The 27347-nt window shown below is 45.8% G+C and overlaps 1 protein-coding gene and 2 pseudogenes across 1 annotated transcript in view; 2 read left to right on the top strand and 1 right to left on the bottom strand.

Annotated features, from left to right (window-relative positions):
* The window catches only part of PPP6R2 (protein phosphatase 6 regulatory subunit 2), an 87707-nt gene that overhangs the window by 14827 nt on the left and 45533 nt on the right, over positions 1-27347 (top strand). The window contains exon 2 of the mRNA XM_059401682.1: positions 11614-11740. The gene's annotated coding sequence lies outside the window, so the exon portion shown is untranslated. The remainder of the gene's footprint in view (positions 1-11613; positions 11741-27347) is intronic.
* LOC132020931 (U2 spliceosomal RNA) lies at positions 1317-1417 on the top strand (annotated as a pseudogene).
* On the bottom strand, positions 10898-11078 carry LOC132021071 (U2 spliceosomal RNA; annotated as a pseudogene).

Below are 27347 nucleotides of genomic sequence, written 5' to 3'. Positions count from 1 at the left end.
CAGAGAGAGAGAGAGAGGGAAGCAGGCTTCCTGCGGAGCAGAGAGCCCGATGTGGGGCTCGATCCCAGGACCCTGAGATCATGACCCGAGCCAAAGGCAGCGGCCTAACCCACTGAGCCACCCAGGCACCCCAATAAATAAAATATTTTAAAAAATAAAAATAAAAAAAATTTAAATTTAAATTTAAATTTAAATTAGTTAACATTTGAAGATTTGGAGATTTAAGAACATTTGGGTTTCTTGCCTTTCTTTTAGATACTGGCAGACGTGTCCCCTGGCCCTGTGTTCCTGCAGGGGTGTAGGTGGCTGCCATGGATCTACTCCTGCCCCCAGGGCTGGCCTCGTGCTCCTGCTGCAGGCTTTGCTCCACCTGCTGTGGTCTCTGGCCAGCTGCTTCCTTCCCCTTAGTACCTTCCCACCCTGCGGCCCTCTGCGCCACAGCCCTTGCGCTGGGACATGGCTGAAGAACTGGAAATCTGGAGACTGGGCCTTCCCTGTTGCCGCCGGAAGACGGCTCTTGGTCCAGAAGTGTAAGGTTCAGGATATTATCTGAGTAGATACCTGAGTAGAGCTGGCTTCCTTCCTTCCTTCCCTCCTTTCTTTTTTTTTTTTTTGAAGATTTTATTTATTTTATTTTTATTTATTTTTTTAATTAAAGATTTTATTTATTTATTTGACAGAGAGAGATCACAAGCAGGCAGAGAGAGAGGGGAAACAGGTTCCCCGCTGAGCAGAGAGCCCGATGCGGGACTCGATCCCAGGACCCTGAGATCATGACCTGAGCTGAAGGCAGCGGCTTAACCCACTGAGACCCTCAGGTGCCCCAAAACTTACTATTTTAATAATTTTTAGGTGTGCACTTCAGAGGCACTAAGCACATTCACCTGGCTGTGCTCTCGTCACCCCTGCCTGTATCCAAAACTTTTCTGTCTCCCCAAACTGAAACTGTCCCTATCACACACTCTCCCCCACAGCCCCCCTCCTCGGGGCCCCACTCTGTCCCTGGGTCTGACCACTGCGGTGCCTCCTAGAAGTGGGCCCAGACAGGATTTGTCCTGTGTCTGGCTGGTCTCACTCAGCACCGTGTCCTTGGGGCTCCCCCAGGTCCTGGCAGGTGTCCGCTGCTCCTTCCTTTTTAAGGCTGGGGATGTGACTGAGGATAGATGCCCGCGGCCCTCTACCTGGCTCAGGGAGAAGAGGATGTCATTCTTAGAAGGTCAGACTCTGAAGCTCAGCTGTTAGCCTTTGCACTGTTGTGGGGGTTCCATTAGGCGGCCAAGCCAGGCTCGCTGAGTCATCTGCTGCTCGACAACCTGATTGCTTCTTGGCCTTTTGGCTAAGGTCAACTGTACTGTGTGTTCCTGTCAGTTTAATATTAGACAGCCTGACTACCTGTTGTCATGAAGTCGCATCTCTCCCGTTCCTCTGCTGTCTGACACTTCTACTGTCTCATTATTTCCTGGGGATGGTCTACGAAAATCCTCCCTAGGATTGATTCACCAAGGAACCCCATGCAGTCTGGGCGACTTGTCCCAGACAGCCTTCAAAACACCCCTGTTTCCAGGGACTGGTTGGACATTCTCCATCTTAAGCAGGAGAAACCTGGCCTCCCACATCCGGGGGAAGTCCTGCCTTTGGACATTTGACAGAGACTGGTCTCTGTAGCCGGGGCAGTAGTTGTCTTCTCTTCGATTTGGTGTTCTCCTTTTAAGGTCCCCTGAGATGCTTCGAATGAGACCAAGACTCTAGGTGTGAGTTTTCTTTTCTTTTCTTTTTTTTCTTTTTTATTTTATTTTATTTTTTTTTAAAGATTTTATTTATTTATTTGACAGACAGAAATCACAAGCAGGCAGAGAGGCAGGCAGAGAGAGAGGAGGAAGCAGGCTCCCTGCCGAGCAGAGAGCCTGTTGTGGGGCTTGATCCCAGGACCCCGAGATCATGACCTGAGCCGAAGGCAGCGGCTTAACCCACTGAGCCACCCAGGCACCCCTAGGTGTGAGTTTTCTGATGGGTAATTACACACTTACCCATAGGCACAGGTAAAGATGATCGTGCAACAGATCTCTAGGTGCCCATTCCTCAGCTTCGTCTGGAAGCAAGAATGTTCTGTCCCAATCAATGTCCAGCCGGACTGAGACAGATTAACAGGAGAAAATGTAATTTAATTTTGTATGGATGGGGAATCCAAACAGATATGGAAATTCCAAAGACAGGCAAAATAGTATATATTCTCATTCTGAACTAAGGTGAGGGGTGGGGGGTCTGGGACTCGGAAGGAACGCAGGTCACAGGAAGGGGAAAAAGAGCAAAGGTTTGGTAAACAAATGTTTGCTGCCGCTCAGGGCTGCGGAGAGGATTTGGGTCAGACACGCCTTGCTAGGCTTCTCCCCACCTGCCTTACCTCCTTCGCAGTATGATGTAGTTAGCCATGGTGATCGGGTTCTTCTTGGAGGCACTCCCTAAATTCTTTGCAGGCAGTTGAGGGGGAGGTAAACAGCTTTTCCTGGATTTGCTGGGTTTTGATAGCTTTTTAACTCAGAATAATCTTTATGATAAAGTGGCCCATCCTGGGCGCCTGGGTGGCTCAGTGGGTTAAGCTGCTGCCTTCGGCTCAGGTCATGATCTCAGGGTCCTGGGATCGAGTCCCGCATTGGGCTCTCTGCTCAGCAGGGAGCCTGTTTCCCCCTCTCTCTCTGCCTGCCTCTCTGCCTGCTTGTGATCTCTGTCAAATAAATAAATAAAATCTTAAAAAAAAAAAAGAAAGTGGCCCATCCTGGGGCAGCCCTGCCCTTGACTCCTATAGTTTCACTAGTTGTGACATTTTGTCAATCTTGTTTTGCCTCTCTGTACTCCTCCTAATCTTTTTTTCTTTTTTTCCCCCTGGTATATTTAAAAGCAAATTGTAGAAATTGTGAAATCATGCCCTTTTACATGCCTGCTGATCTCTGATCTATGCTCAGCCTAAAAACGTACCTTCTGTAGTTGCTTGGTTTGAATCGAAGTTAAAGTGTCTCACTTTATTGAATGTCTCTTAAATCCTTTGTTCCTAGGGCTGACTGCCCTTCCTGTGTTGTTGGTTGGTTGGAGAAATTTGGTTATTTGTCCCGTAAGCTCCCACATTCTGGATTTCACTAGTTGCTCTTTTTATATTATTTAACTTGTTCCTTTCTCTCACATTTCTAGTGAAGAGATTGACAAGGTGATTAGGTTTAGGTACAACTTTTTTTAGGTAGGAAAACTGAACAGGTGTGATCTGATGGATTTTAATGTACTATCCACAGGAGACCTGAATTTGAGAACATTCTCTTCCCATTTTATATACATTTCATTTCGGAACTTTTCTTTTTCAAGATGTGAAAAGACACTTTGACCTGGGCGGTGTTGACTATCCTTTTGTCATTAAACTCTAGGGATGTCTGTCCCAGATAGCAGTTTCTTCCTTCAGATTTTGGTTTAGTTCTCCGATATGATAGATTGATTCTTAGTGTGTGATGTCTGCTTAGGTGTTAAAACATTGTTTTCATTCTGCCTCCATTTCTTCACAAGACTTCCTCCAGTAGCTGCTGGAAAAGGGGAGAACTGCTTCTCTTTGGCTTATTATTTCCCAGCAGACAGTATATTAAACTGAATAGAAAATGTTTAAAGAAAACAAAACCAAAATCTGGCAGTACAGAGTGGTGGCATGTGCTCACTTATGCTTTTCCTGGAGACAGGTTTCTTACATAGATTGTCGTCCTGTTTATCGTGGACCTTAGGGCATTTTATCTTATTCTCTTTAACTCCTGTGTAGTCGGAACAAATAATGAAATAATTACTTCAGGGATTTGCTATAACAAATAATTCTGCAATGAGCAGTCTTTTGCAAAATCATTTCCTATTTCGGCCAACATATCTTTAAGACAGGGATTACAGGGTGAGAAATTAAACTGTATGAGTGCTGAAAGCAGACCAGGCGCGTTTCTTTCTAACTTAGGAGTGAGGAAGCTTTTCTATGACTTAGAACCTAGAACAGTGAAAGAAGACTGATCAGATTGATTCATTCATAACTGCAGTGCAAAAATCACCATAAGCAAAGTCAAAAGACAAATGACATTAAAAAAAAATGTTGAATTTCTGTCATAACAAAGAGCTTTTTTTTTTTTTTTGAAAGATTTTTATTTATTTATTTATTTGACACAGAGAGAGAGATCACAAGTAGGCAGAGAGGCAGACAGATAGAGAGGGAGAAGCAGGCTCCCCGCCAAGCAGAGAGCCCGATGTGGGGCTCGATCCCAGGACCCCGAGACCATGACCTGAGCCGAAGGCAGAGGCCCAACCCATTGAGCCACCCAGGGGCCCCAAGAGCTTTTATCTCTAATAGTTGAAAGAACTGTGTACCTGACGCTAGCACACATACGCTAACTAACTAGAATTTAAATAAAAACTTAAAAAAAAAAAAAAAAAGAATTCATAGACGGGCTCCTGGCTATCTCAGCCAGAGGAGACTGCTACTCTTGATCTCAGGATTGTGAATTTGAGCCCCACATTGGGTGTAGCAGTTACTACTACTACTACTACTACTACTACTAATAAAAGAAGTCATAGAAACTGAGAAGAACAAGAAAATAACCTGATAGGGGCGCTTGGGTGGCTCAGTCATTAAGAGTCTGCATTCGGCTCAGGTCATGATCCCAGAGTCCTGGAATCGAGTCCCACATCGGGCTCCCTGCTCTGTTGGAACCCTGCTTCTCTCTCCCTCTCCCCCTGCTTGTGTTCCCTCTCTTGCTGTGTCTGTCAAATAACTAAATAAAAAATCTTTAAAAAAAAAAAAAAGGAAAGAAAAGAAAAGAACCTGATAGAGAAAAACGGGGAAAGGGTGGGAATAGATTATGGAAAATGAATGAAAACGGACCTTATGTAACGGAACAGATGCTGACTGTTCCTTGTAATAAAAACACTAATCGAAGCTCTACGGAGACACTACTTACCACCATACTGGTAGAGTGGCCAGCTGTCCTGGTTTGCCCCGGACGTCGCTGGGTCCGGCACTGAGAGTCCTCTGTTGTGGGGAATCTCTCAGTTCTTAGCAGACTGGGACAGTTGATCATTTTACATATTGGCAGAAATCCAGAATTTTAACTGTATGTTCTTAGGCAAAGCTGTGTTGAAACTGCCCTCTTGCCAGTAGAAACGCAGAATGGTACGGTGCCTCTGGAGGGGGTTTGTATCTTGCAGGGTTGTATGTGGATTTGCCCTTTGGCCCAGCAATCCCACATCTAGGGATCTGTCTTAAAGATATGTTGGCCGAAATAGGAAATGATTTTGCAAAAGACTGCTCATTGCAGAATTATTTGTTATAGCAAAACACTGCAGGGGCGTGTGGATGGCTCAGTGGGTTAAGCCTCTACTTTCGGCTCAGGTCATGATCTCAGGGTCCTGGGATCGAGCCCCGCATCGGGCTCTCTGCTTGGCAGGGAGTCTGCTTCCTCCTCTCTCTCTCTCTCTCTGCCTGCTTGTGATCTCTGTCTGTCAAATAAATAAAATCTTAAAAAAAACCCAAACACTGCAAACAACATGTCTCTCGCTAGGGGTAAGTCAGCACGAAGGAGTGGTGTGCATTTATCACAAGGGGCATGAATCTAGGGTGATATGATTCAGGTCAGGACAGTGGTTGGCACCTTTGGGGACATGAGGGGTACTTCTGGGTGCTGGTAATCCAGTTTCTTAAACTGGATGGTGTGGCTGCATGAATGGGTTTATTATTTATTTATTTATTTATTTATTTGACAGATAAGTAGGCAGAGCAGGCAGAGAGAGAAGAGGAAGCAGACTCCCCACCAAGTGGAGAGCCTAATGCAGGGCTCTGTCCCAGGACCCTGAGATCTGACCTGAGCCAAAGGCAGAGGCTTTAACCTATTGAGCCACCCAGGCGCCCCTATTATTATTATTTTTAAAAGATCTTATTTGTTTATTTGCGAGAAAGAGATTGGGAGATCCCAAGCAGCGGGGAGGGGAGAGGGAGACTCCCTGCTGTGTGGGGAACTTGATGTGGGACTTGGTCCCAGGATCCTGGGATCATGACCTGAGCCAAAGGCAGACACCTAACTGACTGAGCCACCTGGGTCCCCAAATGGGTTTATTTTGTGAAAGTTTAGGGAGCTCTTCATTTTTGACTTGTGTGCTTTCCTTTATACTATATTTAAAATGAGTAAAAACGTTCACTTAAAGGAAGGAGAAAGGTGAGGCACCGGTTGGCTCAGTCAGGTGAGTGTCGGCTCTTGATTTCCGTTCAGGTCATGATGGCGGGCGTGTGGGATCGAGCCCTGCATCATGCTCTGGCTCAGCATGGAGTCTGCTTGAGATTCTGTCTCCTCTGCCTCCCTCCTTCTTTCCCTCAAATAAATAAAATCTTTAAAAAATAGAAAAGGAGCAAGGAAGAGGCCTTTCTTTCTTTCTTTCTTTCAGACTTATTGGGGGGGTGGCTTGGGAGCAGAGGGGGAGGGAGAGAGAATCTCCAGCAGACTTCCTCCTGAGGGCAGAGCCCAACGTGGGGCTTAATCCCAGGACCCTGAGCTCATGACTTAGGCTGAAATCAAGAGTCTGCTGAACCACCCAGGTACCCCAGGAATTGTTTTATGAAAAAAAAAAAAAAAAAAAAAAAACCCAAACCTCGAAAACAAACCAAGATACAGAATAGTAGTTTTGTGCAAGAAATATTAGAAAGAATATGAAAAAAAGTATGTATTTGCAGCGAAGCAATAAATCAGAAAAATAATAAAAATAGCTAGATTGGAAGGAGGGAAGCAGGATGAAGGAATGGGGTGAGACTTTTGTAAGTTTTTTTCTTAGAGTTTTTTTTACAAAATTTGGTTTTGGTTTCTTCCTGTGTTCTTACGCTCCGTTCTCTCACACTGCTCGGTGATTTCAGTTACAGATGTGGTGGGCGCCGCCAGTGACAAGGTCTCACGGGTCCCCGATGCTCTGGTCTTCCCTTCTTCCTTCCTTCCTTTCTTGGCTCTGTTAATTTTTTTTTTTAAATGGGAGAGAGAGAGCAGAAGCTTGAGTGGGGGAGGGGAGGGTGGAGAGAAAATCCCCAGCGGACGCCGTCTGAGTCTCCGGACTCGAGATTGTGGCCTAAGTAGAGTCCAGACTTGATGCTTAACCCCCTGAGCCACCCAGGCACCCCAGCTCTGTTCCGTTTTAAAAGACCTTTTCTTTGGGTGGAGAGCCTGCTTAAGCCTCTCCCTCTCCCTCTGCCTCTCCCTCTCTCTTTTCCTCTCTTCCCCCCCCCCCCAAAAAAACAAAACAAAACAAAGCAAACGTTTTCCCCCCTTCAGTCGGATCGGGTAGTTTCTGTCTTAGGGTCACTGACATGGTCTTCAGTCTCCCAGTTTCCTGCTGTCTCTCCTGTGTACGTTTTTACGTCCGGTGTTTCACTCTCCATTCTGGAAGAGTCATTTGTCGTTCTACGTAGTGTCCATTTTTCCCATCTCTGTGTCTGCGACTCCATTTTTTTCACTCATTATCACTGTCTTTTCCTCTGAGTCTTTGAACATATTTATTGTAGCTGCTTAAGGTCTGTTTCTGCTAATTCTACCATTTGAGACATCCTGTTGTCTGTTTCTAATAGCTGCTTAAAAAAAATATATTTTCTAAAGATTTTATTTTTCAAAGATTTTTTTTTTTAAAGATTTTATTTATTTGACAGGGAGAAATCACAAGTAGTCGAAGAGGCAGGCAGAGAGAGGGGGGGGGAAGCAGGAAGCAGGCTCCCTGCTAAGCAGAGAGCCCGATGCGGGACTCGATCCCAGAACCCTGAGATCATGACCTGAGCCAAAGGCAGCGGCCCAACCCACTGAGCCACCCAGGCGCCCTATTTTTCAAAGATTTTATTCACTTATTTGAAAGAGACAGAGAGCGTGCGAGCTGGAGGGAGAGAGTCCACAGCAGACTGTGCACTGAATGCAGAACCGGGCACAGGGCTGGATCTCACTGCCACGAGATCATGACCTTACCCAAAGCCACAAGTCAGCCTCTTAACTGACTGCGCCACCCCTGAGATTTTTTCAGTACTCTCTACACCTGGCATGGGCTCAAACCCACAGCCTGAGATCAGAGTAGCACACTCCACCAGCCAGCCAGGTGCCCCGGCGGCTTTTTTTTTTTTAAGAGAGAAAGAGAGAAGGAGAGCCTGAACGGGGGTGGGGCAGAGACACAGAGGGCCAAGCAGACTCCTTGCGGAGCATGCAGCCCCGTGCAGGGCTCGATCCCACGGAGATCATGACCGGAGTCAAGATCAGGAGTTAGATGCTCAACAGACACAGGTGCCCCCTCCCCACCGGCTGCCTTTTTCTTTTTCCTTTTTTTTTTTTTTTTTAAGGTTTTATTTATTTATTTGATAGGGAACGAGGGAGAAAGAGAGCGAGCACTAGCAGAAGAGGGGAGAGCAGCAACTAGAGGGAGAGGCAGAAGCAGACTCCCACTGAGCAAGGAGCCCGATGGGGGGCTCCTGAGATCATGACCTGAGCCAGTCAGATGCTTAACTAACGGACCTACCCAGGCGGCCCCACAAACCCACAGCGGCTTTTTAATTAAGAAAAAAAAATCAGGGGCACCTGGGTGGCTCAGGGGTTGGGCCGCTGCCTTTGGCTCAGGTCCTGATCTCAGGGTCCTGGGATCGAGCCCCGCATCGGGCTCTCTGCTCAGCGGGGAGCCTGCTTCCTCCTCTCTCTCTGCCTGCTTGTGATCTCTGTCAAATAAATAAATAAAATCTTAAAAAAAAAATCATAGTTAAATTTTCTGCTGCATTGTATGTCTCACAACTTTTTTTTATATATTGGTATCTGGATTATGATCTCGAGTTTTGTCCTGGCAGATGATTGGAAGATCATTTTGGTCCTGTCAGTCTTGGTTTTGCCCTTTGAGGAGATCTGTCTGGTGAAGCCTTGCTCTGGTTGTTAATACCTGGGTCTTTGCTGTGTGCCTCAGGTGCTCTGGGAGGGTCTTGGTTCCGCTGCTGTGCCGAGTTGCAGAGGTTGGAGCGCCCAACACCTCCCAGCCTGCGGGACACGTGGTGTCTTGGTTCCGCTCTCAACCGCACTGCTCTCCATTGAATGGTTCTGTTGGTCTGGACACCTCTTAAGTACTTTTGACTTTGGATACCTGTACATATTTTACATAAGTAAAAAAAAAAAAATAAATAAACAATAGCAAATTAGAAATCCCCTTTCCCCCAGTTGAACATAAATACAAACAAATGAACATTAGTTTAAAATCAGAATAAACAGGCCTAAAGTCACTCTTTTAGAAATACTTCATTATTTTGAAAACTGTGTATGGGGGCTCCTGGGTGGCTCAGTCCTTAACCGTCTGCCTTCGGCTCAGGTCATGATCCTGGGGTCCTGAAATCGAGCCCCGCATTGAGCTCCCTGCTCCACTGGAAGCCTGCTTCTCCCTCTCCTGCTCCCCCTGCTTGTGTTTCTTCTCTTGCTGTGTCTCTGTCAAGTAAATAAAGTCTTTAAAAAAAAAAAAGAAAACGGTATGAAGTGCTGAAAAGCCAGTATTGAACTTTTCAACTTAATAATTTTAATTATGAAGTGTTAGTTTTAAGAAGAGTTGACCTATTTCAGAAGATGGTAATGTAAGGGCCTATTTAGCCAGAGAGGCCCCACCATGGTTCAACAGCCATTTTGTTGTTGGTGCAGTAAAACTTAAACTGACACTCCCCCCAACTTACTTAAAAGCAAGTCGGAGAAACCAGTCCCAGGTAACAAAGCCCAAATACAAGGGTGGGTCAGGTCAGGTGGAGATAACAGCCCGGATGCAGGGAAGAGTCTGGCCAGGTGGAGACATCCAATCGTGCATGCTGTCTCTCTAGCTACCAAGGAGTGTGGGCCCCGCATTTTGGGCTCCAATTCTGACTAAGGTGATAGGCTAGTGCAGATAGCTACTATGGGGTGAATTGTAATTCAGTTGGCCACCCGTGTGTGACCTAGCATGACTGTGCAGCATTCTCTGTGTGTTACAATCTCATTGGCCACCTGTGTGTGGCCAGGCCCAACCACATGGTCTTTGCTCTATAAAAGTTAGTCTGTGAGGCCGGGAGGTCGTCACCTTCTCTGTAAGGGGTGCTCCCAACTGGTCTTTTTGACGGTCGGTTTGATTCTTGATGCTTGGTGCGAAATAAAGTTTTGCTTGACCTTTGCTCCTTTGACCATGGACCCACTGTTGGGGGACCCAACATGGGGGACCCAACAGTAACACTGACTTATTTCTGGCTCACTAGCACAACTTTGATTGTCTTTTTTTGTTTGGTTTTTATTTTTATTTATTTATCTTTTTTTTTTTTTTAAAGATTTTCTTTATTTATTTGACAGAGATCACAAGTAGGCAGAGAGGCAGAGGAAGGGAAACAGGCTCCCTGCTGAGCAAAGAGCCCAATTCGGGGCTCGTTCCCAGGACCCTGGGATCATGACCTGAGCCAAAGGCAGAACCTTTAATCCACTGAGCCACCCAGGTGCCCCTTGTTTGGTTTTTATATGAAATTTAAAAATATACAAATATACAGAAAACATTATAGTGGAACACTCATACTCACCACCCAGCTTCTTCCCCGTCTTGTCCCTTGCCCTCTTAACACTTTAAAAATCTGGTTCTTGTTTTTTGGTGAAGTATTTTAGAAGTGAATCCCAGAAATAATACCATTTTACCCATGAATACTCACTTTTTCTAACAGATAAGAATGGTTTTTATTTTTAAAAACATAACCACCATATCATATCACAACTAAGAATTCATAGTAATTCCCAGTATGATCTAATGGTAGTCCATATCCAGATTTCTCCAATAGCTTCAAATATAACCTTTTTACATTTGATTTGTCCTTTTTTTTTTTTTTTTTTTTTTTTAATTCCCCCAAGGTAGGAGCGCGGTTCCTGGTGCTGCAGCGCTAGGTTGTCACGCAGGATGGATGGAGCCAGCCGCTGTCCCATCCTCCAGTTCCGAAAATCTGTGTGACATGTAACCTGTTATCCTCGAAAGTGGACTTGTGTTAGATGTTAAACTGATAAGAACAGAAAATACACTTGATGGGAAGTGATTACATTTGATTTGTTTTGACTGGACTCAAGGTCTATATGTTACATTTGGTGATTATGTTTCTTAAGTCTCTTGTACTCCAGAGCAGTCCCCTGTCTCTTTTGCTAAAGTGTAATTTTCAAAAGGTAAAATCATGGCTTTTGTGCACATAGAAAATGAGAAGTCCCAGGTTCTAACGCTTTTCTAGAAGTTGCGATGACTTATCAGTGAGTTCTCCAGTCGTTGTCTTGGTGTGCCCAGAGACATGCATGTCCCAGTGGTGATGGCATATAGTTACAGAACTGGACAGCTTCATGGGGACCTTTCTCATGTGACATTCCAGCCATTGAGCTGGTTACCCAGATACGGCACGGGTGTGCATCATCAGTGCTGCTGTCTCCGGCATGAGCAAAGGCAAGGGGATGTTTATTCCTTAATCATAAAATAGTCTGAGACTTTGAGTACCAAGTTAAGATACTGATTTTTTTTGCCTTTTCTCTACTATTTTGGTTAGCTTTCACAGGCAGAACTTAAAATAAATTTTTTCTTCTTTTTCAGGTGAAGAGATTATAAATGTCCTGAATGAAAAAATCTCTCTTAAAGTCACATACAATCTGAGAAAAAAATCCCAAATGTTTTTATATTTTGTTTGAATATAAAATTAAGCAAGAACTTTCCATAGAAGGTAAGATAATTTTCCTTTGTAATTCTTTTTTGTTGTAATTTATGCAAATACACTGAAGAAGTTCAGAATGGTTGACTGCAAAATGCTTCGTTCAGAAGCTGTATGAATGGTTTATTGTCTTTTGGCTGTTTTTTGATCCTTCTGTATCTGGTTTTTTTTTTTTTTAAGATTTTATTTATTTATTTGACAGAGAGAAATCACAAGTAGATGGAGAGGCAGAGAGAGAGAGAGGGAAGCAGGCTCTCCGCTGAGCAGAGAGCCCGATGTGGGACTCGATCCCAGGACTCCGAGATCATGACCTAAGCCGAAGGCAGCGGCTCAACCCACTGAGCCACCCAGGCGCCCTTCTTCTGTATCTGGTTTTAAGACACTTTGTTGTGGAAAAGTTACTTGGTCTCCCTAACCCAGAAGTACAGGGCCAGTCCTGCATATGTAATGAGGCACTTTCTCTTTCTCACCTGTGGGGAGCACGTGAAACAGGGCACAGATGCTGTCATGGTCGCCATCCAGAGCATCCACTCCCCATGGAGGATGAAAGTCCGGGAAGGGTGTGGCTTCCTGCAGTGTTAGATGCTCTCAGAAGGCTCACCGGTGCGCTTCAGTCACATGCTGCACAGATGACAGTAAATGTGATTTCTCGTGAGCGTTTCAGTGCATTAAGAACTAACATGCTCAGGGCACCTGTATGGCTCGTTGGAGTCTTTTTTTTTTTTTTTAAGATTTTATTATTAGAAAGTGAGAGAGCAGGAGCAGAGGGGCAGGGGCAAAGGGAGAGGGAGAAGCAGGCTCCCCACTGAGGAGGGCACCTGATGGAGGGTCCGATCCTAGGACTTCACCGATGGAGCCACTCAGGTGCCCCTCATTCAGACTCTTGACCTCAGCACAGGTCTTAATCGCATGGTTATGGGTTTGAGCCCATGTTGGGCTCCACGCTGGGCACGGAGCCTGCTTAACAAAACAAAAACAAAAACCTGGGCACCTGCGTGGCTCAGGTCAGTTAAGCCAGCCAAACTCTTGATTTCAGCTTTAGGTCATGATCTCGGGGTCCTTGGATTGAGCCCCGAGTCGGGCTCTACACTCAGCAGGGAGTCTGCTTCCGGATTCTTTCTCTCTCTCCCTTCCCCCATGCACGAATGTGTATGCTCTCTCTCTCAAATAAATAAATAATAAATCTTTAAAGAATAAAACACCACCCCCCTCAAAGAAAACCCAACTAAGGTAACTCTCCAAAGGCCAAAAAAGAAAAAATTTAAGAAAAGAAACAGTGAGGAATTGTGATAGCACTCCCTTGTTCCTTACTAAAGAAAATAAATCATCTTCGGAGGAAGGCATACTGAGCGTTGGCCTTGGAATTTCTGTAGAGTAAATTTAAGCAGACTTGAACTTCTAGTCAGAACACATGGGGCACCTGGTTGGCTCAGTCGTTAAGCATCTGCCTTTGGCTCAAGTCATGATCTCAGGGTCCTGGGTTCAAGCCCCACATTGGCTCCCCACTCAGCGGGGACTTTCTCCCACTCCCCCTACTTGTGTTCCCTCTCTTGCTGTCTCTCTGTGTCAAATAAATAAATAAAATCTTAAAAAAAAAAAAAAAAAGAATATACACACCCCTGAGAGGAAGAGTTAGCATGATTAGATGCCCCACGGCCTGCAGATACTGGATAATTGGATGTAGTGTGTACACTAATGTATGAGCGTTTGAAGTAATACAAAGCAGGATACAAATTAGTAATGAAAAGCAAAGTAGCAAAATGATCCAAGTAGAACTTTCAGAGGTGGAAACAATGTTGAAATTAAAAACTCTGTATAGATGGGTTAAACAGATTAAAATGTGGCTGAAGATAGAATTTGTGAACTGAAGTAGGAGTCTGAAGAAGTGACCAGCCTGCGGCACCAAGAGATGGGGGGTGGCAGACGAGGTGAGAGAAATGGAGGATGAAATAAAATTGGGTCATAAGTGTGTGGTTTCCGGGATGGAAGAATAGGAAACCTGGAGGAGAGGCATTATTCGAAATAGTAATAGCTTTGCCTTTTTGGAAACTAGTAAGAAGCATAAATCCACAAATTTAGGAAGCACGCTATGTCCCAGGTGGTATAAAAAAAGAAACCTATGTCCATACTTTGAAATCGTCTAGCAACAGAGAGAAGAACTTATAAGTCACAGGTAAGGGGTAGATTACCTACAACAGATGTCACATTAGCATGGATAGAGAGTGGAATCATTCCTCAAAGTGATAAGAAAATATAAATTTCAGTATAGAGTTGTTGGTCAGGGTTATTTGGCAGAACACTGCAGCAGTGTGATTAGTAAATGTTTTCAGTAAAGGTTGAGCTAGGTTATTTGGACTGTCTTCTAACCTCCTACCCTCTACCTTATGGAAAACAACTAAAAGTTGGATTCAAAAACAAAAAAAAAAACAAAGAGCTGACAATATAACAAGGAAATTCTAGACTGAAACCAGAAGAACAAACCAGAAGTAGGAGTAAATACCTCGGGATCTGCATTTGCCCTGAGAGCATTTGCTGATTGGGTCAAAGTGGGACTTTGATTTTAGAGGTCTTGTAGGATAGGAAGAGGGGAGTTAAGATCCACTGTCCTCTCAGGGTGCAGAGCCCAAGGGAAATTCTCTGCATGGGAAAAGGGGCCGGAAAGGCTCCATCCTTAGGGCAGGAGTGAAGGAGCAGCTCCTCTGAGTCACTCCATCCTTGCCCCTGGTTGTCTTTTTACTCTTAAATACCACAGGAAAGAAGCCGGGGGTGGTACCTGTGGCTGTGGGTTGGCTTTTGTGAGGATTTCTAACCTCGGTTCACATTGCCTGGTGCTCCAGGGAAATCAAGCAGAAATTTAAAGTTTTCTGGTTTGGTGAATGCCTTTAGGCATCCTGCAGGGGCAAACTTAAAACCTCTCTGGAGGAAGTTACCTTCATCCTAAAACACCAAAAAAGCCCCTACAGATACTTTTATGGATGTTGATTTGTACACAGACAAAACTGACTAGACACACAAGGAAATTAGACACCAGAGTGGAAACCAGTAGAAACAAAGACTTCAGATTTTGGAATTATTAGAAATAAATTATAACACAATCATGCTGTTTATTTTTTAAAATTTTTAAAAAGATTTATTTATTTGACAGAAATCGTAAGTAGGCAGAGAGGCTGGTGTTGGGGGTGGCGGGAGCAGGCTCCCTGCGGAGCAGAGTGTCCGATGTGGGGCTCGATCCCAGGACCCTGAGATCATGACCTGAGCCAAAGGCAGAGGCTTTAACCCGCTGAGCCACCCAGGCGTCCCTGGACAGTGTGCTTGACAGTCTTAGGTGGCCATGACTTCTTTGAGTGCATATGATGAGGGAGCAGGAGGCTGGCTGAGGACAAAGCAGAAGCTGGCACCTTGCACCCCCTTCCACCCAGTCCCCTCAGTAATATGTGTCACATTCTTTAGGCACCCTGACTGCCCTAAAAGAAAAACAGTTAACTTGCAGAGATCACAATCCTGAAAAGCAGGAGTCTCCCTTGGTTTACAAATGTCCTTGAGATTTACAACAAAGAAGTTACCTTATCAATAGCCCAGTTTCCAAAGGCACATAACTCAGTTCCTCAAGCCCTAATGTCACCCTCCCCTCCATAAACACTGAAGGAGGCTGATTGGGACAAGGAAAAGTAAGTAAAGTTAAATTTCTTCTAAACCTAAATCTCACTAACAAGGATGCTTGATAGCAGGAGTGTAACATTCCACCAGGAGACTCCCAATTGTCTTTATGTTAGTGCCTCATTAGCGGGAAAGTGGCCTTGGCTTGATGGTAACCAGGCCTTCCATATCCTGACAGTCTTCTTTACTCCCATAGCCCTTCTGAACACCCCTTTGTCCTCACCTACCCAACTCCTGTGTATCTAACCAGCCACTCCTCACATGCCCGGTGCAGCAGCATCTCCGTCTGCCCACGGGTCCTGTCCTCGTGCTCTAATAAACCACCTTTTGCACCAAAGACGTCTTAAGAATTCTTTCTTTAGCCGTCGGCTCCGAACCTCATCCCTCACGGAGGCTCAAGAACTTCATCACATTGCATAGACCTACATAAATTATTCTTTTACAGTTTTTTTTTTTTAAAGATTTTATTTATTTATTTGACAGAGAGATCACAGTAGGCAGAGAGGCAGGCAGAGAGAGAGAGAGAGAGGAGAAAGCAGGCTCCCCACTGAGCAGAGAGCTCGATGCGGGGCTCGATCCCAGGACCCTGAGATCATGACCTGAGCTGAAGGCAGCAGCTTAACCCACTGAGCCACCCAGGCGCCCTGTTTTTTTTTTTTTTTTTTTTAAAGATTCTATTTATTGGGTTGTGTGGGTGGCTCAGAGTATTAAGCCTCTGCCTTCGGCTCAGGTCATGGTCTCAAGGTCCTGGGATCGAGCCCTGCATCGGGCTCTCTGCTCAGCGGGGAGCCTGCCCCCCCCCCCCCCCCCCCTGCCCCCCTGCCTCCTTTTGTTCTCCCTCTCTCTCTGTGTCAAATAAATAAAAAAATCTTTAAAGATTCTATTTATTTGTCAGAGAGAGTGCGAGCACACAGGCTTCGGGAGTGCGCGGGGGTGGGGGGAGAAGCAGGCTCCCTGCTGAGCGGCTCTGTCCCAGAACCCCTAGATTGTGACCTGAGCCAAAGGCAGACCCTCAACTAAGCCATCTAGGCACCCCTTTTACAGTTATTTTAATTTACTTTTGTGGTTATTTTTTCTTTCACTTCTAATTTTCAATATTTATTGATCTTTTCATCCCACCCCAGTCCTGTTTTACAGTGACGCCCTTTTGGGGTGTTTCCTCCAGTGCGCTGTGTCCATTACAGACACGGGCGCACTTGTTGGCTGATTAGGCAAAAATCTGCTCTCTCTGGATTCACATTGCCATTTTTTTCATGTCAGATCGAATTCCGGTGGCCCATTGGTAAATGTTTAATAACTGACTCTCTGGGAGAGTAAAAAGCACGGTGGTTTGAAGGATTTGTTGATCTCCATGGTGCACATACTGTCATCATGTCCGGCTTAAGTGACCATATGACGCCGCTGAAGATGGGGTTGGAGGAGGTGTGCCCCTCCGGCCACCACTGAGCCCGTGCTCTGTGGCAGGGCGGGTGACCTCCTCTGTTTCCTTCCCTTTGCTGTCAGGATCCATGAAGACACAATGTGCCAGCCACGGTTCTGGGCTTAACTGTCAGCAGCTCTGGGATGCTCATTGTCCCTGGTTTGCTGTGGTGGAAACCAAGGCCCGAGAGGTGTTGTAACTGGCCCCAGGTCATATGGCAAAGCCAGGGCTTTGATCGTAAACTACACCAGCAAAACCCCAGCCGGTTTGTAGCTGGGCAGGTATCAGGGTGCGTTCCTGATTCTAGTTTTCTCTTAGCAACAGTCTCTGCCACAGAATGTTCTTTTTTGAAGGGCTCCATTCATGGAACTGTGTGCTGTTGTGGGTAGCATTTCTCTTTAGAGTCTGTCTTCCATGTGATAGTCATGCTCAGTAAACAGGTTCCTCTCATCTGACTGTTGGATGAGCCTCTGGATGATGTTGGTCCGAGTTTGCTGGTGTTGCGGACAGACAGGGTGTTGCTGGGTGTGCGGACCCCCGTGCTGTGCGGGTACTCTGCTGTACCAGAGGCGTCTCAAGCCAGTTCATGAGCCCCTTACTTTTCCTAAGGGTGCTGTCAGTGGTGGGCCTTTGGGTCAAATGCTAGCCTTCTCTGTAGGCGAGGCCCTGCTGATGCGACGCTAGCATCTCTGTGCTGGGCAGTGCACGTTGCTGGGATACAAGAAGCCAGATACGTGCGGTCACCTGGAGGCGAGTTTCAGAGTCCGGTTGCACCAGGTGCTTGACAAACCCTTCAAAGGATGCCACTGTTGTGATCATTTAAGTATTTCTTCTTCTTCTTCTTCTTTTATTTTAATGTTTTTACTTATTTGTCAGAGAGAGAAAGAGCACAAGTAAGGGGAGCAGCGGCAGAGGGAGAAGCAGACTCCCTGCTGAGCAGGGAGCCCGATGCCGTGTCGATCCAGGATCCTGGGATCATGACCTGAGCCGAGGGCAGCCGCCCAACCATCTGAGCCCCCAAGTTGTCTCCATTTAAGTATTTCTTAAAAATGTGTGGATAGCGGGCACCTGGGTGGCTCAGTTGGTTGAGTGACTGCCTTTGGGTCAGGTCATGATCCCAGGGTCTTGGGGTCGAGTCCCATATCGGCTCCCCCTGCTCTGTGGGGAGCCTGATTTTCTCTCTCGCTGTGCCTGCCACTCCCCTTGATTGTGCTCTCCTTGTGTCAAATAAATAAATCAAACCTTCAAAAAATTTTTAATGTGTGGATAGTGACAGGGATATAAATATCGTTGCAGAGATTTTTAAATTTAAGGTCATAGCCAAGTGTACTGATAGGAGTCAGTGGGGCGTAGAGTCTAAATTAAATTAATGGTCTTATTTCAAGTGTTAGTGGAAATGTAAGTAGATGTTCTCTAGCATTAGTCCTTTATATTGGCGGCATGAGCAAAATAAGTGTGGTGAGGTGAGTTTTTCTTAAAACTATTGTTTTTTCAGAGTGAAATGTTATCCTTAATCCAGGGACTATGGTTTTCCTTTTTTTTAATATTTAAGAAGTCATTGTTTCTTGAAATTAAGGTAATTACGGATGATACAGTTCATCCTTTCCTCCTAATGTCTCCTCTCTCTCTCCCCTCCCTCCTCGTTGTCTGGCCAGATTAAACCGTTGGCAGCCCTCTGTTGGTTTTCTCTATTAAAAGAAAATCTGCTGGCCTAGAAAAGCCCTGTGTCGTGTAAGTGTTGAAGTGGGCCAGCTTTTACAGACAGGTCTCTTGGGCTTGATTTATGAGTAGATGGTACACTTGATTCTGTAAATGGGTGGGCTCTCAGAAGCCCTTGGATGTCTTACTCTTCTGAACGTTCTGTTTTATAATTTCAGGGTAAATAAGTGAGCATTAAACTATATTGTTTCAAATTATAAGTAAGTTACGAGTAAGTGGGTAATAGGATTTGGGTTTAGTTTTGGTTCTATTTGTTGAACATGATTTGTTCTGTATGGGGTGTGTGATGGTGGGCTGGCACACGCAACCCCAGCCTCGTGCAGGGCAACACACAGTAGCGCCTTTGATTGGCGCTTGAGTGTGCCCTGGGCACCTCAGTGCATCTGTGTGTGGTGCTGCCAGTGAGACACTGCCTGTGTCTCTCTCTTTTTTTTTTTTTTTAAAGATTTTATTTATTTATTTGAGAGAGAGACAGTGAGAGAGAAGATGAGCGAGGAGAAGGTCAGAGGGAGAAGCAGACTCCCCGTGGAGCTGGGAGCCCGATACGGGACTCGATCCCGGGACTCCGGGATCATGACCTGAGCCGAAGGCAGTCGTCCAACCAACTGAGCCACCCAGGCGTCCCTGCCTGTGTCTCTTGTATGGAAAAAACAAACCCGGGCGCCCAGGGGGCTCAGTGCCTTAAGTCTCTGCCTTCGGCTCAGGTCATGATCTCAGGGTCCTGGGATCGAGCCCTGCATCAGGCTCTCTGCTCAGTGGGGAACCTGCTTCCTCCTCTCTCTCTGCTGCCTCTCTGCCTACTTGTGACCTCTGTCTGTCAAATAAATAAACAGGAAAAATCTTTAAAACTAAACAAAACAAAACAAAAACCCAACTTCTCATGAAGGGGACCTCTAGGACACCAAGACAAACTTAATGGCAAAGTTAACAATACTGGATTGATATTTCACTAGGCTGGGCAGTGAAATGGGTGATGTCTGGGGTACTTCCAAGTGGTCTGGGTAGGAGACAGTCCAGGGAAGAGAATGGGCTTGAACCGATCTGTGTTGAGGCTGAGGGAAGGACGTGGGAGGTTCATATACACTTCTCGCTGCAGTTGGCATGCGTGAGATTTCCCAAAATAAGTCAAAAAAACAAGAAAACATGAAAAGCAAAAATGAGCATAAACCCCAGCCACCTAGGAACAGTGATGAGGTAGAAATTTGACCAATCCCCCTGCCTAGGCAACCACAGATACACATTTTGTCTCTATAGATTGTCTGTTCCTTTTTTTTTTTTTTTTTTAAGATTTTTTTATTGATTAGAGAGAATGAGAGAGAGAGCGCGCATGAGAGGGGAGAGGTCAGAGGGAGAACCAGACTCCCCGCCAAGCAGGGAGCCTGATGCGGGACTTGATACCGGGACTCCAGGACCACAACCTGAGCCGAAAGCAGGTGCTTAACCAACTGAGCCACCCAGGCGCCCCAGATTGGCCTGTTCTTAACTTTTGATAGAGATGGCCTTATAGACTGTGATCTTCTGTGACTGACTTCTTCACCTAGCGTGTTTTCCAGATTCATCCATCTTTCAGTACTTAATTCCTTTTAGGTTCCGAGTAATATTCCATTATGTGGATGTACCGTGTTTTTAAGAATCCATTCTTCCCGTCATTGGACGTTGGGGCGGCTTCCATTTTTCCGGTTATTGTGAATAATGCGTGGTTAACATTGGTGTGCAGGCTTCTTTGTGGGTGCATGTTTTCATCTCTCCTGGATACATGCCTTGGAGTGGAATTGCTGTGTCCTATGGGGACTCTGTGCTTCAGCATTTGGGGACTTACAGACTCTTTTTCATTTTGCATTTCCACCAGCAACATATGAGGGCTCCAGTTTCGTCACACGCTCATCAACACTTGTTGTAATCAGTCTTGTGGATGTTAGCCTTCCCTGTGGGTGTGAGGCTGTATCTCATGTTAGCTTTGGGTGATGGTGGCCAATGATGTTGTGGATCTTTCATGTACTGTTGGCTGTTTGGGTATTTTCTTTGGAGAAATGTCTCTTTCTGTGCTCACGTCAGATCCTTAGCTCATTTTAAAATTTGTCTTTTTATTACTGAGTTGTAAGAATTCTTTGTATATTCCAGATGTAAGTCCTTTATCACAGGTATGATTTGCAATAGTTTCTTTTGTAATAACTTTCTCTCCTTGGGTGAATCGTTTTTACACTTCCTTGGTGGTGGTGTTTGAAGCACAGAAGCTTTATTTTGCATGGAGTTTAATTTATCTGTGTGTTTTTTTTTTAAGATTTGTGTATTTGAGAGAGAGCACGTGAGCAAGCCCACGCAGGGGGAGGGGCTGACAGAGGTTGAAGCAGACGCCCCATGGAGCACCCTGGGATCATGACCTGAATCAAAGGCAGATGCTTAACTGACTGAGCCACCCAGAAACCCCGTATCTGTGTTTTCTTTTGTTGTCTCTTATGTCCTGCCTAAGAAACTGTCCCCACATCCAAGGTCGTGATTTGCCTCTCTTTTCTTCTAAGAGTTTATTATTTAAACTCTTTTTTTTTTTTTTTTTTAAAGATTTTATTTATTTATTTGACAGAGATCACAAGTAGGCAGAGAGGCAGACAGAGAGAGAGGAAGAAGCAGGCTCCCCGCCGAGCAGAGAGCCCGATGTGGGGCTCGATCCCAGGACCCTGAGATCAGGACCTGAGCCGAAGGCAGAGGCTTTAACCCCCTGAGCCACCCAGGCGCCCCTATTATTTAAACTCTTAAATTTAGGTCTTTGATTTGTCTTGAGTAGATCTTGGTATATAATGTATGGGTAAGGGTCCACATCTATTACGCAAGTATCTAGTTTGTATAACGAAAAGACCAGTCTTGCCCCCATTGAAGGGCGTTGGTGCCCTTGTCAAACATTAGTTGATTGTACATGTGAGGGCTAATTTCTGAACTCTCTTCTGGTCTGTGGGTCTGTCCCCGTGCCAGCACCACACTGCTCTGATTACTGTAGATTTGTGGTCAGTTCTGAAATCGGGGGAGTGTGAGTCCTCCAACTTTGTTTCTTTTCAAGATCTTATGTCTCTCCTGGATCTCTTGCATTTCTGTGTGAAATTTAGAATCAGCTTATTTGACATACAGGATTTAAAAAAAACCTGTCTCTTAGCTATTAATTTCTATACTTTATTGTGTTGGGAGAACACAGTCTGTGAGATAGTAGTCTTTGGAGTATATTAAACTTTCCTCTGTTGATTTAACGTGTGGCTCATATTTGTAAATGTCTCATCATGTGCTTAAAAAGAATTTGTATTGTCTGTTCTTTGAGTGTGGAATTTTTTTAATCTGTTTAATAGCTTGGCCTTATTAATAGTATTCACATTTTTAACATTTCAACTTTAAGAAATAATAGCAATATCTTCTACACTTCCTTTAGTTAGTTAGTTTGTTTGTTTGTTTGTTTTTAAAGATTTTATTTCTTTATTTGACAGAGAGAGATCACAAGCGGCAGAAAAGCAGGCAGAGAGCAGAGGGGAAGCAGGCTTCCTGCCGAGCAGAGAGCCCGATACGGGGCTCGATCCCAGGTCGGAAGGCAGAGGCCTAACCCACTGAGACACCCAGGTGCCTCTTCACTTCCTCTAGTCTTCTCCAGTGGTAACAGTTTGCAGAATTACAGCAGAATATCACAACCAAGCATTGACACTGAAGTAGCCCACTGATCCTGTTCACACGTCCTCAGTTCTATTTGTGTGTGTAATTCTGTGCAGTTTGTCGTCCGTGTAAATTCTGTCATGGCTGATTCCACAGCTGCAAGGGTTCTCATGTTCCCTTTTATAAAAACCACAGTCACTTCCCTCTTGCCCACTTCTTCCCCCTGGGCGGCATCCCTCATCCTTAACCACTGGCAGCCACTAATATGTCCTCCATTTCTAAAATTTTGTCAGTTCGAAATGTTAGATGTAGATGGAATCATACAGTAAGTAGCCTTTTGGGATCAGACGCCTCCAAGTTGTTGTGTGTATCAGCAGGCTCTTGCTCTTTCTTTCTGTTGCTGAATGGCAGTCCCTGACGTGGTGGGGGCCGTGGTGTGGCTAAGCGTTCATGCGGGGCTCTCTGGACTGGCCTTTCCAGACACAGCTGCTGGGAGCATTAACGTGCAGAGTTTTGTTTGAACTCAGGGTGTTACTTCTTTCGAGTAACGGCCCAAGGCCAAACCGTCTTTCATTTAGGGACTTCTGTCAGGTGCTGCCCTGAAGTTACGGAGGTTGAAGAAGAGCATGTGTGTGCGCATTTGTGGTGGCGACAGACGCGTAGTTCCCTGTCCCTTTTACCTGTTTGTCGCTCCTTGCGTCTCTGTCCGAAGTTCCGGTTTGTCAGATAGAAGGAATTAGCTCAGCTTTCTTTTGGTTAATGTTCACCTTGTGCATATTTTCCAGTTTTTTATTTATTCCTTTTTTAAAAAAAAGATCTATTTATATTTTTTTTCAAGATTTTATTTATTTATTTGACAGACAGAGATCACAAGTAGGCAGAGAGGCAGGCAGAGAGAGAGGAGGAAGCAGACTCCCTGCTGAGCAGAGAGCCCGATGCGGGGCTTGATCCCAGGACCCTGGGACCATGACCTGAGCCGAAGGCAGAGGCTTCACCCACTGAGCCACCCAGGTGTCCCTATTTATCTTTAAAAAAAATATATTTGAATTATTTATTAGAGAGTGAGGGGCAGAGGAGAGGGAGAAGTAGACTCCCCACTGAGCAGGGAGCCTGACACAGATCTCAGTCCTGGGACCCCGGATCGTGACCTGAACTGAAACCAAGAGTTGGAGGCTTGACTGTGCCACCCAAATGCCCCCAAAGGACACACTTTAAAAAATAAAGAAAGGTGGGCACGCCTGGGTGGCTCAGTCGGTTAAGCCTCTGACTCTTGGTTTTAGCTCAGGTCATGATCTCAAGGTCCTGAGACTAAGCCCCGTGTTGGGCCCCCCACTCAGTGTGGCGTTCTGCTTAGCTTCTCTCTCCCCCTCCCCCTGCACCCTCCCCACCCCTGCGTCCTCTCTCTCTGTCCTTCTCTGAAATAAACAAATAAATCTTTAAAAAGTAAAATGTTACCTTTGTAGGGAAAATTTTTTTGGTTTTTTTTTTAAATCTAATACAAGAAACTCTTTTCATTAACTAGTTTATCTTATATACAGCTATTGAAATTAATATTATGTTCCAATTTCTCCTGTTTTATGACGCATTTTCCATTTACTAATGGTTTTCTTTATTTTTGTGCATTTCTCTTTTCCAATGGATAGCTGTTTTCGTTTTTTTTAAAGATTTTATTCATTTATTTGGCAGAGAAAGAACATAAGTAGGCAGAGAGGCAGGCGGAGAGAGAGGAGGAAGCAGGCTTCCCCCTGAGCAGAGAGCCCGACGAGGGGCTTGATCCCAGGACCCTGTGATCACAACCTGAGCTGAAGGCAGAGGCTTTAACACACTGAGCCACCCAGGCGCCCCCAGGATAGTTGTTTTGTTCTAGTTTTACTGCTGGTTAAAAGTTACATATTCTGGGGCGACTGGGTGGCTCAGTTGGTTGAGCAGCTGCTTTCAGCTCAGGTCATGATCCTGGGGTCTGGGATCCAGCCCCGCATCTGTCTCTCTGCTCAGTGGGGAGCCTGCTTCTCCCTTTCCCTGCCGTTCTGCCTACTTGTGCGCACACTCTCACTCTCTCTCTGTCAAATAAATAAATGAATGAATGAATAAAATCTTAAGAAAGTTACATATTCTGCTTATGTTTTCATGGTGACGTCCCCGAAGTTAAGACCCTTTGTCATGGGTATTTCTCCTTTTGACTTTTTTTTTTTTTTTTTAAGATTTTATTTATTTGACAGACCGAGATCACAAGTAGGCAGAGAGGCAGGCAGAGGAGAGAGGAGGAAGCAGGCTCCCTGCAGAGCAGAGAGCCCAATGTGGGGCTCAATCCCAGGACCCTGAGATCATGACCTGAGCCGAAGGCAGAGGCCTTAACCCACTGAGCCACCCAGGCGCCCCTCCTTTTGACTTTTTAAGCTTAATGATATCTCTGCTTTCCTTCAAATCAGAGAACTATGTTTTCATGCCCTCCCTTCTCCTTTGTCGTATCAGCAGGCGAAGAGGTGTCTACCGGGTGTGACCCTAGAAAGTTCCGTAGCTGTGCTGAAGGGAGAGCTGCTCCTGTGTCCGGTTGATGGTGAAGGAGGGGTAAAGTGCTGGTGGCACTCCACGGAATTCTGAGAGCTGCCTGGGTGGCTCCGTCGGTTACGCATCCAGTTCGTAATCTCAGCTCAGGTCTTGATGTCAGGGTCTTGAATTCAAGCCCTGCATTGGGCTGTGTGCTGAGTGTGCAGCCCACTTAAAACATTTTTTTTTGATTAGTGATTTTAAGATCTATTAGAGTGCCTTATTGTGTTAACAGAGAACTTAAAGGTTCTTAATAGCCGTAATGTTGAAGGCAGAAGAGGGATATTGAATGGGAGTCGGGAGGTGGGGGTGTGGAGCTGTCCCAGAGGCTAGTGAGGTATGTGAGAAGACCCCGGGTCTGCAAACAGTGGCTGAAGGGAGAAAAGCGGGTCAGGCTGTTTTTGTCGTTGAAATTGTACAGATTTAAGATTACAGATTATTTTGCGGCAGGCCTCTCTGGTTTATGAATTCTTTCTGAGTCCTGCTCTCGACTTTGGAGCCATCTTATCAGCAACCTTTTAGCCTTAATGATTTGATTTGCTGATTTCTTTACCTCTCTCTGTTGTTTATCATATTTAAAGGTGTTACTGAGGGGGCGACTGGGTGGCTTTAGTCTGTGAAGTGTCCACGTCTTGGTTTAGGCTCAGGCCATGATCTTGGGGTCCTGGGATGGAGCCCACATCGGGCCCTGTGCGGAGTATGCAGCCTTGGGATTCTCTCTCTCCCTGTCCCTCTGCCTGTCCTGCTCACGTCCTCTCTCTCTCTCAAATGAACAAATAAGTCTTTTTAAAGAAGCGAGTGAGGTCTAAGTGAGTAAGTCCATCTTACGTCTGTGGCTCTGTGAAGTCTGACAGATCTACCACCGTCGGCCTCTGCGTTGCACCAGAACTTCCTCATTTCATTTGGGGTCACTCCCTCCTGCAGCCCTTGGCCGTAGCCTCCCTGGTCTCTTTGTCTCCACAGGCTCATTTGCCTCGTGTAGAAGCTCAGACGATGGTCATTCAGCAGCGCGCCCCACGTCCCCGTCTTCACCGGCCGCACTGATGAGACGCCGCCGTGTCGCCCTTGTTCCTCTTCTGGGGGCGCGCTCTGTGGCGGCGGTGCGCCGTAGCTCGTGTTTCTGCTTGTTCTCTTTTCATGTATTTATTTATTTTGGGGGGAGAGAGGTTGCATGACGTTGGGGGGGTGGACAGAGAGGGAGAGAGGAGGGTCCCAAGCAGGCTCCACACCCGGCTTGGTGTCTGACATGCAGATCTGTCTCATGACCCCGGGATCATGACCTAAGCTGAAATCAGGGGTTGGACATTTGATCGACTGAGCCACCCAGGTGCCCTTCTGTATTTCACTTTTTTTTTTTTTTTTAAAGATTTTATTTATTTATCAGAGAGAGGTGGGGGGAGAGAGCGAGCACAGGTAGACAGAATGGCAGGCAGAGGCAGAGGGAGAAGCAGGCTCCCCGCTGAGCAAGGAGCCTGATGTGGGACCCGATCCCAGGACGCTGGGATCATGACCTGAGCCGAAGGCAGCCGCCTAACCAACTGAGCCACCCAGCCGTCTCTGTATTTCACTTTTTTTTTTTTTTTTAAAGATTTTATTTATTTATTTGACAGAGAGAAATTACAAGTACACTGAGAGGCAGGCAGAGAGAGAGAGAGAAGGAAGCAGGCTCCCCGCCGAGCAGAGAGCCCGATGCGGGACTCGATCCCAGGACCCTGAGATCATGACCTGAGCCGAAGGCAGCGGCTCAACCCACCGAGCCACCCAGGCGCCCTGTATTTCACTTTTAACGTCATCTCTGCACGCAGTGTGGTCTCCGACTCGAAACCGCGGTGTCAGGAGTCGCGCTCTGCTGACTGAGCCGGCCGGGCGTCCCTGTGTTCGCCTTTTGATGGCCGTCGGGCCCTTTCCAGCGTTAGCTGTTGTGAGGGACGTGGCTCTGAACATTCATTTATAAGAGGTCTTTGGACATAGGGTTTCTGTTTTGCTGGGGAGTGCCTGGGTTTGGGACTGCTGGATCACACGGCAGGTGTGAGCTTAGCTTCATAAGACACCGGCAGACTGTTTCCCAAAGTAGCTGTTTTATGGTCCTGTGGGCAGTCTGTGGGGATTTAGTTCAGTACCTCATCAGCGCACAGCAGTGATAGCTTTTTAATTTTGGCCGTCCTAGTGGTGTGCAGTAGTACTTCGTTGTGGTTCTGAGTTGCATTTCCTTGATAAGAGTGTTTATCATCTTTTCATGTGCTTATTGGGTATTTGTGCATCTTTGATAAAGTGTCTATACAAATATTCCCCCCCCCCTTTTTTTGCCCATTTCTTAAATTGGATACTTTATCTTACTATATTGTAAAAGTTGTTCTTCTTCTTCTTTTTTTTTTTTTTTAAGGATTTATGTATTTATTTGTCAGAGCACATATGGGTATAAACAGGGGGAGCGGCTCGCAGAAGGAGAAGCAGGCTCCCCACTAAGCGAGGAGCCTGATGCGGGACTCGATCCTAGGACCCTGGGATCATGATCTGAGCTGAAGGCAGAGCTTAACCCACTCTGTGAGCTTAACCCACTATGCCATGCAGTTGTCCCTAAAAGTTCTTTATATGTTTTGGATATGAATGTTCTGTCAGCTATAGAGAGCAAATACTTCTCCCACTCTG

The sequence above is a fragment of the Mustela nigripes genome, chromosome 6 (genome assembly GCF_022355385.1).
Source record: "Mustela nigripes isolate SB6536 chromosome 6, MUSNIG.SB6536, whole genome shotgun sequence".
NCBI classification, from domain to species: Eukaryota; Metazoa; Chordata; class Mammalia; order Carnivora; family Mustelidae; genus Mustela; species Mustela nigripes.
This window is presented reverse-complemented; position numbering and strand designations above follow the sequence as displayed.